This window comes from Girardinichthys multiradiatus, chromosome 5 (genome assembly GCF_021462225.1).
Source record: "Girardinichthys multiradiatus isolate DD_20200921_A chromosome 5, DD_fGirMul_XY1, whole genome shotgun sequence".
Taxonomy (NCBI): domain Eukaryota; kingdom Metazoa; phylum Chordata; class Actinopteri; order Cyprinodontiformes; family Goodeidae; genus Girardinichthys; species Girardinichthys multiradiatus.
The window spans coordinates 37,985,584-37,998,252 of NC_061798.1; positions in this window are offsets into that span (position 1 = coordinate 37,985,584).

Here is a 12,669-nt window from a genome sequence, read left to right on the forward strand (position 1 = left end):
GAACACCTAGGAATCCTCCAGGATGAGCTGAAGAGTGTCACTGGGGAAGGGGTTATCTAGGTTTCCTTCCAGGGTCTGCTACACCACGTCCTGACTCCAGATGAGCAAAAGACGATGGGTGAATGAATGTTTTGGCTGTGTTGGTCCCAGTTTAATAGTTTAATTAGTATTAGGCAATCAACTACAGGTCTCGAGGGAGATAGGTAACCTAAAGCTATTGTGTTAATTGTAAGAATCTGTATCACAAAAAAAGTTTGGCTTCTCCATGAGGTCGTGCTCAGGAAACAGAAGGCAGTCCTCACAGCCATGCTCCACTGCTTCTCCACACTCGGTGCCTCATTGTGCTGTTTGTATATTTAGCTGCACTGTTCCACTTCCTCCGCTGCTAATGTTGGGAAAACACACAACAATACAGCTGTAATTCTGACCTCTTTTCTTCTGCTATCAGATTTCCACCATCTTCTCCACCCTGTAACACCTTCCCTTGAGTCAGTGGTCCCTTGTTCACTTTTCATCTCATCAAAGCCTTCTTTGAGAAAGAAACTGTGAACTGATTCACATGACTGCAGCAACCCAAACACAACCCTACCTACCCTGGTATTAGCTTAAAATACAGTCTGAATGCCAAAAAAGAGTAAGAGTCTTGAAAATCTGAATCATGCCTTCAGATACAAATAATAGCTCCAATGACTCATGCACACAAGTATCTGGCTTTATTGTTCCGTTCACATTTTTCTCCATATAAGCACTATTTGTCAGTTTTCTCTACTGGACAGATTAGCTGATAGAATTAAGAAATAAATCTTCTCATTTGAACAGGGCACAGATCAGATATGGGACCTATGAGTTTTGGGATCTCTCTGTATATTTATACTCGTTAGGAACACCCTAATGGGACATCTCATTACAAGACAGGAATGGAAATGGTTCTTTTATCAAAGTTCATCTGACTTCATGGGAGAATGAAATTTTCTTTTTTTATTAATTGTACTATAAAGCCTCCATGTACTGGTATATATATTCCAACAGATTTAAAATAAATTCAGATTTTAATGCAGCAGCATTAACTCAGAAGAATAAAATTAGAATACATTTCTTTAATTTGAGTACATTTAATCAGTAGGGTTATAATTTTGGCTGAACCAAATTATTTTGAAAGCAATAAAACCAAATAATATAAGAGATCATCCCATTTATGTAATGCAAATGTCAGTTGATCTTTATAAGTCTGAAAGTTTATGGAAAAAATGCAAAATACATTGAAAATATGTACAGTATCCCTCACTCCCTCCCTTCATCCATCATATTTTGTTAATTTGAAAATTATGGAAAAGATGATTTATTTTAGTAACTTTATTCACTAAGTGGAACACATAATACAGATTAATTATACATAGACTGATGTTTTATCAATCCTTTATTTATAATGATATTTTGCTTACAACTAATGAAAACACAACATTCAAAATGTGTCATAATTCATCATGTCATCAGTCATGTAAAAAAATTACACACATTAAATATTCAGTTTTTTTATTAAAAACTGCTCCCATACTGATGTCTAATCTCATTTCGTTGCCTGGAAACAGAAGTGATTTCTTTATGCTTAATAAAAATTGTGTTACTGATTTAACAAAAGATAAGTTAAATGAATTTTAGCTGTGAGATGTTTGAAAGGTTTCTTCCTGTACAGCCTTTTTCAGGTCAACCTACAACATCTCAATACGATCAATATCTGGAGTTTGACTGGAACTAGGACCTAGCTCTCTTAATTCTCAGTCAGTTTTTAATGCATTTAATGGTATGTTGTGGGACTAGTTCTGCTTCAGCTTTAATTTTTTACAGATGAGCTCCCCTTCACCTCAGGCAACCTCTGATACGTGGTAGACGTCCTGGTGGTGAAGACTTCGCCACCAGGAAGTTTTATTTCTGGTATGCTGTAATTAAAATATGCCAAAAATACCCTCTGTTCTGTTGTCAAGATAATTCAGTTTAACTCTCATCCGTCCAAAGAACTTGACCTCAGCGTATCAATTGAAATGGATCCACCATGGTGGTGTTTGCAGAAACATTCAGTGCTGACTGTTTGAGGTCTCATCTAGGCGAACTGTTGAGACAAGTTCACAGCAGGTTGTAGAGGCTGTGTGTAACGTCTGTGTTGCTGGTTTGAACATTTGTGGGAGAAAAGTGCCGCCCTGCCTCATCCTGTAACAGGCTATGGTGACAGGAAGTTGGCAAGAGGAGAGAGGGGGAGAAACTCACACTGTGAATTAGATCAGGATATTGGACAGGAAGTAAATTAAGTCTCCCACACATCCTCACATGTACAAATGAGTTTAAAAATGATAGGACTAATGAGGAAATATGAAAAATGTAATGGGACACAAATGAATGGCTATAAAGGATTTTAATAATTTTACTCAATTATCAATTTTCAAACATATCAACCAAACCTATAACTGTTTAAAACCTGATTTGGTTTTATTGGAACAGTTTTGTAGACTACAGAGTCTTTTAGTATCAAAATTTAAAAAGTTTCCAGAAATTAAATAAGTCCGGTTCACACTGCAACATTTATCTCTGGGTCCTCTTAGGTCATGTGATAAACTGGAAGATGTCTTCAAACAAGCATTTACAACAAAACAAACCAGTTTTTCTCAGATCTGTAAATTAACCAGAGACACAGATTAGGGAGGTCTTTTTAAACTAAAACCAGTATTTCAAAGTTTCATGGCCAATACCTGGAGCAGTTTTTAAGACCTAATATGATATCCCTATTGTCTGAATGTAAACCTTCACCCTTGTCTCGGGTTTTTTGAATGCTCTAACATGATTTCTTCCAGGATTGCCCTATATTTAACTCCATCCATCCCCAACAACTCTGAGCAGCTCCCATGTTCCTGCTGAAATAAAGCATTCCTGCAACATAATAATGCCACCATCACGTTGTCTGGTCAGGATGGTATGTTCAGAATAATCAGTGTTAGTTTTTTACTACACATACAATGTTTTGCATGTAAGCTAAATATTTTATTTTGATTCCATCTAAAACCAGAGCACATTTATCAATTTTTTCCATGTCCCATAAATGGTCACCAGGTGCCTATTAGCTGTTTTTCTTGTCTGGGAGTTTAGGTTTTGGTAGGTTATCAGTTGTACTATACTCTTCACATTTTGGATGATGGATTTGTTGTGACTATGAATCTGAAAATATTATTAATAGTAATACTTTAATATTAGGTCAAATAATATTTCGGTCTGTTAAGGGTTGTCCTGTGAATACCAGATCCAGTAAGGCAGTGGTAATAGGACAAAATCAAAAGGGCTCTGACATTGAACAGCATAAACTCTGCACATATATGAAATGAATTCACACAATTTCTTAAAATACAAGAATTTATTAACAAAAATATGTCAACTCAAAGTCAAACATATTTCAATCAACAAACTCTTTACTATGCTAAAACAATCCAACTGAACTACCAAGAAGAATTAAAGAATAGGGAAGACTAATGAGCTATGTACAATATAAATAAGTTGATTAACGATGGTTAAAATCATGACCAAAAGAGTGATGCAACATTACCATGTAATGTTCATGTTTGAGAACCAAGGATAATTTTGAAGAATCTGGAAGTGAAGTGAAGTTAGTCTTGGAACTAACTTAAGCAATAATCAGCATACCTTTAGACAACCATTCACAATGCAAGATCAGGTAAAATATTATTTTAATAACATAATGTTTTAAAGAATGATCTGCTGAATAAAACCAACCTTCTGGATGACTAATTCTCAACAAATTCTCTAAGTCTCATTAAGCTGCTTTTATTTATTGAAATAATATTTAAAGAAATATTATTAAGGAAATAGTAAAATATTTAGGGAGGTATTTTAGAAAAGAACCAAATCTTTCTGGAGAAATGGGGCTTAATGGTGGTTACTTAGTTATCAAATTTAGTAAAATAATGTTAAAGTTTGTCTTAACTTTAAAAACACACAAACAGAACACAACCTGAGCACGTGTGCTGCAGATAGCCTGCTAGCACTAAGATAGCTGAGCTCAACACAAACAAAACCAAATTTCAAACATCTGTGATGACATCTTTGGAGTGGCTCCATCCTCTCCTCGGCTTTTGAGAGCTCAAACTTCACAGCATTCTCTCTTTGAAGGGCCATCTGATGGTCAGCCTGTAACTGAGAATATCTTTTAGCTTCCAGTTGTGATTTCTGCTGATACAACAAGGTAAGCCTACCAACAACATCTGAAATCAGAATCTCTCTAGTTGGATTTTCACCTTTTGTGAAATAATGCCCACCCAGTTTGATTTTAAAATACCAGGATTAATGAGAGGGTTAAAATGCATAAGCGCGGACGGCGCGTTATAAGCAGTGTCCTGGTTAAAACCACCCTTTAAATAAAGTTTATCTTAGCTTTAAAACATACAAAGAACACAGAACCACCGCGTGCCGTAGCTAGCCTACTAGCACTAAAGATCGCCAAGTTCCACAAAACAAACTTCAATACATGAAAACGTTTAGATCATTTCATCCTAAACCTATCTGTTAATCTGCCCAAACCTAACCTCTGACCATGGTGAGTAAACGTTGTCCAAGGGCAATGAAGTTCGAATAAACGTCCACAGTCAACAAGCAGTTGGTTTTCAGCTAACCTCTGCGTTCGCTCTGTGAGCAATAGCGTTAGCTCCGGAGGGCTGGGCGGCTGTTCGTTACCGTAACACGGTGGTGCAAGCCGTAGTCCGTCCTTGCGGCTCTGCTTGTAGAAACAGCTTCTCCACTGGGATCTCTCCTCGATACAGTTTTGCTTCTGTGGGGCCTCGAAGAGAAAATGTAAGCAACTCTTACACCTTAATTTCCCCGTTCATGAATGAAAATACCGGATACACAGACAGTATTTCATTCTACTTAACTTTGCATATGATCGATGATCGTATGGCTTTGGATCCAGTTGAATTTATGTCTTTTTGCCAGCAAAAGACATCAGCGCGCTTTCCTCTCCTATCCGGTACCTCTGGAAGGCCGCATGGAAGAGAAAGACTTGTGGAAAGGTGGGGGCTTTTATTTGGGTAATGGCGCCACAGGAAGAAGGTTAATGCACTTTATTTTGAAAAGTTCCAGGAAAGTATGTACCGGAGTTTTAGTGTTGAAACCCATGGCTGTGGTCCCAACACTCTATTACTCTGCCCAAACCCTAACCTCATATGAACCATGCTGAGGAGTTGTCCAGGCGACAACGAAGTTTGACAAAACATCCACTTTGAACGAAGGTTAGCTTCAGCTGGCTTCGTAGAGACCACGTCTCTGCAGGGAACTCTCTGGAACACAGTTTGCTTCTGCAGGCCTCAGAGAGAAAGTAAAGCAATGCTTATACCTTAATTTCCCCTTTTTATGAATGAATACCGGATACACAAACAGTAATTCATCCGTACTTAACTCAGTGCATATGATCGATGAACGTATGACACCCTTGGATCCAGTTTGAAGAGTTTATGTCTGTTTGCCAGCAAAGAGACATTAGCGCGCTGTGCCTCCCCTATCCCGGTTGTCACCGTCATGGAAGAGATTGGACCATTGGAAAGGTGGGGGTTTTATACGGGCAGTGGCGTCAAGTCTGCTGCTACCCCCCCCCCCCCCCCCCCCCCCCCCCCTTTTCCAAATGTTGGAAGTAGGTTAAATGCAATTTATTTTGAAAGTTCCAGAAAAGTTTGTACCACATCTTTCACGTTGTTTCCATGGCTGTGGGTCCCAACAGATTAAACACTTCTCCACAACTTTAGCCCCGATCCATCTGCTGTCTTGTATGGTCTTCATAATGCCGCTTTTTCAGTAATGTTCTACCTTCACAGGCTGAAATCATTTTGAGATTAAATAACAGATAGGTGGTCTCTACTTCCTAAACGAAAGTGGTTGCACTAGATTTTATTTAAAGGCATCAGCCAAAAAGGGGCTAAATTCAAATGAATGCGACACATTTCAAATTTGTATTCGTAAAAATGTACTTTAGCTAAAATTGTAACATGAAAAATGAAAACAAAAGCGGTATAAATTGTTTTGCGAGGCACTGTATGTCTACTAAAACGTAATCATTAGAAAAACAAGGCATATATTGATGTGTTTTGCATCAGTTAAGATTTTTTCTTCCAAACCTTGTTGTCGTTTGTGACATTTTTCAACTTATTTGACAAAATGACAGTTCAACTGTTTTTGTGCTATATACAGAGTTGCACTGACACAAAAAAGCAGTTAAGGCCTTAAGTATGGGGTAAGAACGCTGTCAAAAACAATGTGTATGTAAAGACGGAAATGTGTGCATATTAGTCAATAGTTGTGCATAAATAAAATCCAAAAGAGGTATTGTATATTTTCTCTATAAGAATACAAAATAAAATGTTACAGCTTCAAGAAATTACAAACACAAAGTTCAAGTTTACAGTTGTGGTTTATTCTTCATGAATACAATATGCTATAACAGTTTGTGAATACGATTTATTTTCTTTGAGAATACAAATTTACATCTTGGTGTCACGTGATCTCAGGCTCAGACTATAGTGGGTGGAGTTATACAATGATGTACAGTAGGTGGCGGTATGCACCTCTGAATTTGTTGCGAACCGCCAGCAGAAGAAGAGAAGAAGAAGCAGCAGCACTAGCGCCAAAAGAACGGACCAAGAGCATATATGAACGACATTAAGACATATATAAACTTTTTAACATTACCTGGCTTTGTACCGTAGTTTCTTGGTCCGTCATCTTAGCGCTAGTGCTGCTGCATCTTCTTCTCTTCTTCTGCTGGCGGTTCGCAACAAATTCAGAGGTGCATACCGCCACCTACTGTACATCATTGTATAACTCCACCCACTATATTCTGAGCCTGAGATCACGTGACACCAAGTCGCTGATGTAAATTCGTATTCTCAAAGAAAATAAATCGTATTCACAAACTGTTATAGCATATTGTATTCATGAAGAATAAACCACAACTGTAAACTTGAACTTTGTGTTTGCAATTTCTTGAAGCTGTAACATTTTATTTTGTATTCTTATAGAGAAAATATACAATACCTCTTTTGGATTTTACTTATGCACAACTATTGACTAATATGCACACATTTGCGTCTTTACTTACACATTGTTTTTGACAGCGTTCTTACCCCATACTTAAGCAATTAACGCCTGTATGTGTCTGTGTCATAGACAGCTGTAAAAAATGCAGAAATGTTTGACATCCCACCTGCAGGAACTCACTTTTATACACATACATGATAGAGGTACATGTTCTTCCTCTGTTACACACCAGGAATGTTAAACTTGGAGCACTGACAGCAAGCAGCTCTGTTAACCTGATATGCTTACAAGCCATTGCACACTCATAGGAGTACACCGGGGTCATTGCTGTGCAGAGGGGGTCGTACTTTAACCTGTCACTAGCACAAGTGACCTTTCAGCCAGGCCTTCAGTCTGTACACAGCAATGCAGACTTTAATTAGATTTAACTGCTGTATTGCCTTTTTCACTTTTAAGGTGAAATACTGTCCAAGTAATGGTGTTTTAATATATATAAAGTAAACAAGGATAATCTGAAAAAACAACCTTGGAAACTGTCAAGCAATAAAGCCATAAATATATGTATTGTGATGAGAAAAATCCGATGGGAAAAAACTGTAACCTTAAATCACAAGCATTTTATATAAGCAGATATTTATTAGTGCGTGTTTGTGTGGAGCCCAGAAATAGCCTCACAGAGATGCCTCCTTCCTTTGTCTTTCCCGCTGCAGAAAAGGAAGAATCTGCTTTGACCCCTGGCTTCAACAGCGATTGCTCACGGCCTGACCCGAAAATGAAACATTGGGCTTCCTGGAAAACACTCGCTGTCTGCTCTAGAAATGAGAGCAAATTTGTCTTTTGTTTCAAAACAAGCACATCTATAATCATTTGCCACGCAACAGGTCAAAACATTGCTGCTTACCCAATGAGATAAGACCTGAGAGACAGAAGATGTATATGTGTCCCTCCTACTTGAAAATTTAGATTTTATATTTACATTTGTCACTTTATAGGCACAAATATAAATGTTGTGATTGGGACTTTAAGTAATAGACCAAAGAAAATAGTGCAGAAATGTATTTCTATTCAAACGCCCTTACTCTGCACCCCCAGATAAAATCCGTGCAATCAGTTGACTTCACTGTATTAGTGAAGAAAGTCCACTTGTGTGTAATTTAATCTTATGTGAACACCTCAGAGGGATGCTAGAAAACAATAGTGAACAAACAGCTTCATGAAGACAAAAGACCACATCAGGGAGAAAGCTGTGGAGAAGTTTGAGACAGGGTTAGGTTATAAAACAATGTCCTAAGATCTAATCTTCTTACAGAGGTTTGTTCAATCTATGATCCAAACATGGAAAGACTGAACTACTGAGATATGGATGATCACCTAAACTAACAGGCAGGGAAAAGCATTATTCACATTACTCTGCAGGTGCTGTAGAGATCGCCAGCTCAGGTGGGAGACAGGACAGGTCCTGCACCCCACCATTCTGGCTATCATGGAAGTAAAGCAAGATTATCCTGCTTAAAATGTTCCTAATGACATGTGTGGGACACAGCAAACATGAGGAAGAAAATGCTCTGCTCACCTGGAACATGCAATCATCACTGTTAAACTCGGTGGTGGCAGCATCATGCTGTGGCAATGCATTTCTTCAACAGTGCCAGAAAAGCTGGTCTGAGTTGATGTAAGGAGCTAAACACTGGAAGGTAAAGGAGCAAAAAGGGGTACATGCTGAAAAAGACTTGAAGCTGGGGTATGGGACAACAGCACTAAACACACAGGACGAGCTACAGTTGAATGGTTTAGAACAAATCATATGCATGTGTTAGAAAGGTCCAAGAAAAGTCCAGACCTAAATCCAACAGAGAATCGTTGGCAAGGCTACAATGAGGAATGAGCAAAAATGTCAGTCAGATTTGTGAAGACCTCCAGCTGTACTTGCAGCAACAGGTGGTTCTACAAAGTACCGACGCAGGTGTTTAGAGAGAAATGCACACCACTCTTTTGTTTTTCTTAAATTAAAAAGCATGTATCATTTTTATTCAGCTTTACAGTTAAACCCTACTTTGCATTGGTCTGTCACATAAAATTGACACAAATTATATTCAAGTGTTCAGTTGTAGGATGACAAAATTTGAAAAGACGTTCAAGGGTCAGGAATACTTTTGCATGGTTGTGTATGAGTGGGTTCCTAAATGTAAAAAGGCCACATATATTATTGATGAATAGACCTGGACAAGGAATTGTGTGTGAATCTTCGAGATGAAAATCTACTGAACACCACAGACATCTTGACAATGTCATAATTCAGTCCTATGCAAAGTAGGGGTTAACTATATTATTATAAGATGTCCAGAATTTGACTCCCAATGTCAACGTCCTTTGCAAAGCAAATGATCCCTGAACACTGACATGACATAAAAAGAAAAACAACTATGATATGAATCAGCCTCTTGTCACTACCAAGTTTATCCACTGATCTGCTGTGCAGATAGTAATGGTGAGTACAGTTGAAAAACAAAATGCTTATTTGTAAAACAAAACATCTGCATTTCAGCCTCTTAGCTTGTTGTGGTAGATGGAAAAACTCAACAATATATTATTTAGCCCAAATATGTGTTTTAGACTGGAAACACATAATGACAATAATAATAACAATAACAATAATAATCTTCAGCTTGCAAAGCTCCAACAGTAAGTCCAAGCAATAATCCAAGCAGATTACAAGAAATCCTTGTCCCTCCCTCCTTTTTTTCATCCACGATTTCAGTTAAACTAAGCCTGAACTTAGTTGCACAAGTTGAATGTTTTTCATGATGTAATACATGTTCTGTTTTTATTATGGCAGGGAATACAAGGAGCACAGTTGCCCCACTATTTTTCTGTAATGTTTTCCGGATTATATTCTAAGAAATATTCAAGAATGAATTCTTCAACTACGGCTTCAGGATTTTTATTCTGTCCAATCTTTGTAACTTCATGGGCATGACAGAATAGCAGTAGACAAAAGAAGGTAATTCAGGCCTAAACAACTACCTACAACAAAATGATAGTATTTGAAAAATACCTTTTTAAGTAATAGAAAAAAGGTATAACCCATCACATCAGAGACAAGCATCACACTCCAGGTTATCACCTATGTATGCCCTATCCACTTGGTCCAGCGATTCTTAGTTTAATTGTGCCTCTTTCTGGGAAAAAGACACTGAAGGGGCTATCAGGATGAGAAACTGCTGCAAAGGCGATCACTCAATGCAATTGGTTTGGCTTCCTTATGCAGTGTATATAAAAAAATCTCCAAATCTCTGTTAAAATCTTACTTTTTTTGTTGGAAATTATATTTGGTACATAAGTGTGTGTCCTCTTGAACTCATATTTTGTTTAAGCACCATCTGATTTTTGGGTAGGAGTCTATCAAAAAGGTACATCTTAACTTGACAATATTTGTTCACTCTTCTTTATAAAAACGCCCCAAATATGTCAGGTTGCGAGTGCATCTGTGCACAGCCTTGCACAGTCACCTTCATATCCCCCCACAGATTTCCAGTTAGATTTAGGTCTGTGTTGTGGCTGGACCATTCAAAACTTTAATCTTCTTCTGTTGGAGCAATTCTTTTGATGATCTGGATTCATGCTTTAGGTCACTGCAGTATGATTTACTTTGGGTATGGTGTTCTTATGGTGGTCTGCAGTGTTGTTTTTACACCAAAAAAAATCTTTCTGGAATCATTGCCGAAAGGTATAAACTGGGATTTATTAGATCATAACACATTTTTCCACATGATTTTGGAGACTTCAAATGTGTTTTGCTAAATTTAGAAAGCCACAGTGTGCCATTTTTCCTCAATACGATGATGGCAGTCTTCACTGTGTTCCATCATCTAATGCCTTAGAAATTCTGTTTTGTCTCCTTCCCCTGATTAATATCTTTTAATAATGAGATCCCTCGGATGCTTTTGAACCTCTCTGCGGACCATAACTTTTACTGTGAGATGCAACTGTTCCTATGGCAGGAAAAGCCTAGTAGATCAGCTGAACTGTATTTAGAGACAGGCACTTTAAATAATGACTGGTGTGTGCTGGCTGTACTTAACGTGAGTTTTAACGTGCTAGCTATTTCTGAACACAACCACATCCCCCAGATACAGGAAAGTGTATGCTTTTATGTAGCAACAACACCTTATTTTGACTGACAAATCACTCTCGGGTGGGGTGTGAAGAGTTCCACGCGTCCGCGAATACTCAGCAAAGCAGTCCGTTTTCTTCCTTGGTGGCCTCTCTGGCAGAAAGGTAGAAAAATTACGACAGACCGTCAATAGTCAACTGGTACAAAAACAAGGAGGAAAAATTGCGTCTCCTTGAAACTCCGTGGTTTTTTTGGTTACGTGTTAAACTCACGTCTTCGATCGGTAAAGTTGATAACTTACAAGCCTTCTCATTCCTGTAAGCTTAATTCGCTTAGTTTTCTCGTTGGCCAACGAAGGAGAGTGAATAAAATCCACGTGGGACTTTTTCTCCAGAGGGATGCGCTTCAGTTGCTGGTCCGGTTTCCAGCGGTAAAAGCAATGGTGGGCCGTCTCATCCTCTGTTATATAGTTGACTGTGGCCTCAGAGCTGCGATGCCCCCATCCTATCAGCCGCGGTGCCCGCTGGGATTTGTAGTAGTGGACTGTCGTGGGATACAAAATGGCCAAAAACGCCAGAAGGCCTGGTGGCATCCAGCAAAGTCCAAATGGTCCAATATTCAGAAAAACATGGTCCAACAGTAGATATACCTTTGGTTTTTCCCTTATTCCTGAGTGATTACTAGGTTAGAGTTAACATGCTTCACATGAAAACAGCATTTCTATTTATCACTTAAAAATAGTCAGCTACTTTACCGTGAGGGGTTCAAGCAGCAGCCAGAATCTATACACGCCTCAAAAGACCTGCAGAGAATCTGAAGATAAATGGTTTTAGCATCATTACAAAAAGATTACAAGAAAGCCTGGCTTCTTTGAAAGGACATATAAAGAAATGATGAATAACACAGTATTGTCAATGCACAAATTATACTTTATAATTAATACATATAATTATCATGTTTTAATAGAGGTACATACATGTAACTCTGGACTAGGGCTCCACGGTTTCTCTTTAAGAGCACCCGCCAGCGCCTCAGCTCCCTCACACCTAATAAGGAGGTCACAAACCCTGCCTTCAAGAAGCGAAGAACCTGCAGCACAGTTGGGGGCAGACGTAAAGACAGACGCCTGTGAAAATAAACGCCCAAGGACTTTCAATATAAAATACAGACTTTCATAATTCTTTATTCTTTTACATAAAAGTAATTATTGCAACTTGCTGCGTTATCAGATTTTTCTGATTAGACCGGAAGCTGTTAATTGTCCTGAGTGTAACCTGTGTTCGCTTAGTTCTTAAAACACATGATGTACAAATCTATTTTGGCAAGTCAGTATCAGCTTTAACTCTCTCATGTCCATAATGACGCATAGGTCACCTGAATTTATTTAAATATTATGGTTGTAGAGCTGTCAAAAAAAAAAAAAGCACAATAACTGTGAGATTACAACTTCAACTTTCAGCATCTGGCAACGA